The following is a 6,009-nucleotide window of genomic DNA, read 5'->3' as shown; positions in this document are numbered from 1 at the left end:
ATTAGCCGAACCACATAAATTTTTTGTGTTGTTTATTTTCTTTTATTTTCAATTGTTCGATAAATTCACATAAGCGATCCTAATCTCTTAACAACCAATACGGTGGCTCGGTGCCGCAGTGTTTTTAGTCAGACCTATTTTTTGGCATTCTAAACCTAGATTTATTAGGACAACAATGCATTACTTAGATGGAAAGACTGTTACAAGTTCAACATATGTTTTATCTAGTTTATCTGATTACAATTCTTCCAAATTAAGTCACTTGAGACTCGGACATATGAATGAGAAGGACATGATAGAGCTATATCATAGAGAGATATATGTCGACTTGAAGTTCTCCGAGCACTGGCCTTTTTGGAAAGCACAAGCATATCAGTTTTGGCACTAGGATTCATAGTTCAACACAGCTTCATTCAACAAGCTCTTAATATAAGAGTTAAATGTCCTAAAGTTTGAGTCTCTCGGCCAAACTTTTAGAGATTCTATTTCAATATTTAAGAGTTTTTCAAAATAATAATTCTTGTAATTGCGTAAGTAAAATCATTGTCTATACAAAAAAAGGAAATCATCTTCAACAAAAGTAATAAAATAATCGTTAATTTTAAGAAAAGTAAGCTATCTCACCATTTAGCTTCAAATATAGTTTTTCTAAATCCAAAAGAAAAATATCCAATACCAAGTTTAGGAGACCAATAAGTCACCTTAAATATGTTTAGGAGCGAAATGGCTAATGAAACATCTTCTCATTCACATGCTCTGATATTTTACATATCAAACTATACATATTTCAAGACTTCACCTTGTTAACTGCAAAGCTACTTTTAAGTAAAGAGAAAAACTGCAAAGCTACTTTATACATGAAGAGAAAACATATATTTTAGTAATAATAATAAGATAATAATGTCATTCCGAAAACAACTCTTAACATAAGATTTCAATTGTGTTTCTGCAATCTGGAACAATTAGTGAAGTTCAGATTCCCTCTATCATTCTATTGGTGAAGTTATTCACAAAATAAGTTTTTGGTTTGAGGACAATTCCCTCTAGCATTAAGTACCTCCAAAATGCTGAGCATCAACAGGACCAATTATCTACAGTCACAAAATGATCAGTCTGGTTAACCACCTGGCCTTTTTATATATTCCGGTGACGAAGTATATAAGAAATTTCTGGTCATCACTAGTCATTGTAAGTTGGTGATTCAAGAGCAAGTGATTCCAAAAGCCTCTGTGATTGAAATTCCGCGGATCAGTCTGCAAATAAGAAAGCAACAGAATTGAGTAAACCGAAACATTCAATCATTTTCATACTGTTAGAGAAAAATCTTAACCCACTGGTACTAGACAGCATGACCTTTGCATACAAAAGTTTGAATATGATATGAAGTACTTTTACCCCTGCATGATCTTTGAGCAGGCCGTTTTTTGAAGTGTTCAACCCTTTCGACTGGCATATCATATGAAGTACTTTCACCCTTGGATGTACTGACAATCAGAGCAGGATGTTTTGGTGGCATTTTCAACCCTTTCCAATGACATATTAAATGAAGTACCATATCAATAAACCACTTGAACTAAAAGCTTAAGCTTTTAGTTCAACTGATTGCAAGATGTTAAGGAACCAGTTAAATCCAAGCAGGCAGCCTTGTTCCCTAGCTAAGCCAATTAAGGATCCTGCAGAATAAAATGATTAGAAAACTCCAAATTAAAACAGGGTTTCCATCAAAAAGGATAAAGCTCCTTTAAAAAAAATGATCTTAGGGTTACTCGGCAGACAAATTGGTGACCACCCTTTCCAAGGGTGTAGACTAAATAAGCTCATAATATAATTGCAGTCAAGTACATAGATCCTTGATAGAGGTAACTCAAATAGAAAAATACCAGACAGAAGAAATCAAGAAACATAGCATCCAGAAACATAAAACAAATAATCAAAATCATGAATCACACAGATAAATAACTGAATTTGAAATTGTCAAGGATTTAACATCAATTCAAAAACTGAGAGAGAAGAAAGTCAATTAGCTTTTTAAATGACAACAAGGTTCATATTAGCAGATAAATGAAAAACCAGCAAATGGTATATCCGCAGAAGTTACCTTATAGTGAAAGAGAAAAAAGAGGGACGCCTGCACTACAAATGAAAAAGGAGGGTTTTAGCAGAACTTTTATAGTGAAAGAGAAAAAATGATTTGAATTAATAAAATTACAATTTTGCCTAGCTATAGGGTTCAGTTCATGAATAACGGACAACACAGAACAGACCAAATCCTACTGTAATCCTTATTGGATACCATTTTAATTTTATTTCCTATAATTAAGGGTATTGCTATTTACCACCCTTAAATTCCTTACTACCGCCATTTTTTGACAATTTTACCCTTTGCATAATTTTTGATTCAAAATTTGAGAAAAAAAATTTGAGAGAAAAATTTAAAATTTGGCCTAAACGGATGCGGCATCCGTTCGGCCCATGGTGGGGGCGGACGCGGCACTCCGACCGACCCATGGCAAGAACGGATGGCGCATCCGCCCCCACCATGGGCCGGGCGGATGCGCCATCCGTTCTCACCATTGGTGGGGCGGAGTGTCACGTCCGCCCCCACCATGGGCCGAACGGATGCCGCATCCGTTTAGGCCAAATTTTGAATGTGCAAAATCGTAAAATTTTTAGTGACGAAAAATACTAAATCGTTCAATTTTTTATGACGAAAAATGCAAAATTCCCCAATTTTTTGTGACAAAAAATACAAAATCGTCATGAAAAATATGTATTATTTTCATGAGTTCTTTGATAAAAAAAACATAAATTTTAATGTTTCCGACTCGTCGTCCATTTTCGTGGTTCAGGTTGTTATACATCAATTATTTTCATAATTTCAATTATTGTTTTTCGGGTTTATGATTTTGGAGAGAGAATTTTTAGTTTTTGATCAAAATTATGAGAAGGGCAAAAAAGTCCAAATGAAGGCGGTGATAGTAATTTGAGTGCGGTATTTAGCTGCTCACATAATTAACCATCTATTAGGATGTTTTTTTTGCTAATTTTAAAATTGCTTTTAGAATCAATTAAGATAATATTTTCAATGATTTACATTATTTAAATATTATTTCGGTGAAAATAAATAAATATAACAAATATAAAACACATAATAACACTCTAGATTGATTGATTGTTTTACATACATACATGTGAATTAATTCAATTTTTGTTGAAAATAATTGAAATATCTCAAAAGAATCCATCATACAATTAGTTACGGCCCCTTATTAAAGTTTGCATCTTTTTGATGCATAATGTACTAGGCCTCCTATTTTATTTATGGAAAAACAAAGTAATTATAATTCATCATGTAGACTACAATAGTTGGAAAAATAGAAAACAAAATATGGATGGAAAAATTAAACCAATTGATCTAATATTAGAGCATATTAAGACCTTCTTCAAACTCTTATAAAAGGACCATATGACCTTTACATCACTATGCAATCCATATAGTGCCCTGTAAGGATGACAGACAAACTAAGTAAAAAATACAAAAAAAAAAAGAGAACTGATTAGTGCAAATCAAAAGCGCAAAAAATTTCCTAGAAATTAATAATTTGTACAGCTCACAAACATTGGAAGGAGGTAACTGAATACAAAAATTCCAAATAAAACTATTAATACTTGGAATTCAAAAATGAGGTTGGAGCAAAGAAAGTTACCCGAATTGCATTTGGGCAGAGTTCTAGAAAATTGGGATTTTAGTTAAACTTCTAGAATCTCTTAATTCCCACCATCTTCCTACACAAAGAAGAAAAAGGAAAAGGAAAATGTAATGGATGATCAATCTTAATAAACAAAAGCAAAACTCAAATGAAAATGCAAAATTTAAACATACTTTAGAAAATAACTTCAATATATTTACCTAGCCAAAGGTCTTGTGCTTTGCTGAAGGATGTCTCTCTTTTAATCTGAGGGAAATAAGGAACATTATTATACAGAAGAGGCAAATACAAACGAAACCCCTTTCCTCAAAGTGCTAAGAGCATCTCCAACAGCTTCTTAAGTTGGCTCTTAAGTTAAAATTTGAGGAGGGAGAATGGAAATTCATCTCCAACAGCCTCTTAGTGGCTCCTCAAATCACTAAGAGCCTCACCATCATCTCTATTAATATAGAGTCTCTCTCCACCTCTTAGTGTCTCCTAACTTCATTTTTTATTAATAATTTATTATTGATGTGTCTCTTTCCTCATACTATATATAACAATAAAGAATAATCTTAATAATAAAATAATAAATAAGGAGTGAATATAAGGAGCATTGTTGGAGATCATATATGTTAGCCACTCTTAAATCACTAAGAGTCAATTAATTATATTATTTTTAGAGAGCTCACTAAGAGTCTCTTGGAGATGCTCTAAGAAAATAAAATCCAGCAAATGGTTCCAACTATAATTTTCGAAAATCAAATTTAGTAAAGAGGTACACTCTTCAAATGTGATTTTTACTAATTAAATTAGAGTGTAGAGGAGCATGATAATGCAAAATTACAATTTTGCATTTTTTTGGAAACGACCCTTGCAGATAGGCCAAAATTCTCAACTTCCAATGCTTATATATGCCTTGAGATGAAATAATAAGACCTCTAGCACCACTGCATTTCACTGCTCCCACAAAACCAGAAAAAATTAAAATTCTTGAAAGTTGAAATGGTACATAATTAGGACACCTGCAAAATCAAACTGAAATATGAATAAATTTTTTCTCATTTTGACTTCAAACTTCTCAACTGACACATTAAAGATCTATGCTTTTGTTTATCAATTTCTTCAGAATCTAACCCAAAAATCAATAGCAAATAAAATTAATTGAAAAAAAACTCACATCAAAGTAAGAAGAAAACAACCCACCTTTCCACATCCAACATTTCATGTTGAATCCAACTGGTATAAACAACCATAAGTTTCATTACTTCTTCCAATTGCATGTTCAGATTTCATGAGTACAACTTGAAAAAGGAAAACGTTGATTAAAGGAAGAAAATGAGAAGTAGAAATGGAAAATAATAATCGCAGAAAAAGAAATTTTTTTTTTGAATAAGGCTGGGTGATACCCAATATTATTAAAAGCAAAAGCAAAAAATTAACAACAGAACATCCAGAAAACAACAACTAAACAAAACGGAAAGAATCTCTAACTAAAAGCATTATCGCAAAGGAGAAAAGAACAAAAATCTGGAATTCCATCCCACCAATAAAAATCCGATCTAACTCTACCAAAATTAGCCAACTTATTAAAAATCACCAGAAATTGATAATCTGAGGGAAATAAGGAACATTATACAGAAGAGGCAAATACAAACGAAACCCCTTTCCTCAAAGTGCTAAGAAAATAAAATCCAGTAAATGGTTCCAACTGTAATTTTCGCAAATTAAATTTAGTAAAGAGGTGCACTCTTCAAATGTGACTTTTACTAACTAAATTAGAATGTAGAGGAGCATGATAATGCAAAATTATAATTTTGCATTTTTTTTTGAAAAGACCCATGCAGACACGCCAAAATTCTCAACTTCTAATGCTTATATATGCCTTGAGATGAAATAATAAAACCTCTAGCACCACTGCAATTCACTACTCCCACAAAACCAGAAAAAATTAAAATTCTTGAAAGTTGAAATGGATGTTGGAAATATGAAGTAACAGAGCAAGAATCGATAGATATTGACAGCAGAAATATTGCAATTAATCTGATGTAATTATTCCATAAGAAGCAATACCATTATATAGGCTTACAATCAAATCTGAATCCCTAAAAAAGCTGAACTAAAATCAGATATTGTGAAACTAAGTCAATCAACTAATAAGGAGAAAAATCAGGAATATCAAAAACAAACTCTTAACTGCGTACAAGACCAAGTCCAAAAGACTTTGAATCAATATTCAACATCCCCCCTTGTTTCAAAGTCGCACACACCAAGCCTTGTTCTGAAGTAAACATGTTTGTGACATGGGAGAGCTTTTGTA

General features: G+C 32.4%; 1 long non-coding RNA gene across 1 annotated transcript; it reads right to left on the bottom strand.

Annotated features, from left to right (window-relative positions):
* Nucleotides 1-847: 847 nt before the first annotated feature.
* On the bottom strand, nt 848-2,169 carry LOC136205361 (uncharacterized). Its single transcript, XR_010675916.1, has 3 exons — nt 2,099-2,169; nt 1,396-1,673; nt 848-1,253 (listed from the first exon to the last, which is right to left on the bottom strand). It is a non-coding gene; the product is annotated as an uncharacterized lncRNA (long non-coding RNA).
* Between the last annotated feature and the right edge of the window lie 3,840 nt (nt 2,170-6,009).

The sequence above is a fragment of the Euphorbia lathyris genome, chromosome 9 (assembly GCF_963576675.1).
Source record: "Euphorbia lathyris chromosome 9, ddEupLath1.1, whole genome shotgun sequence".
Lineage (NCBI taxonomy): Eukaryota > Viridiplantae > Streptophyta > Magnoliopsida > Malpighiales > Euphorbiaceae > Euphorbia > Euphorbia lathyris.
This window is presented reverse-complemented; position numbering and strand designations above follow the sequence as displayed.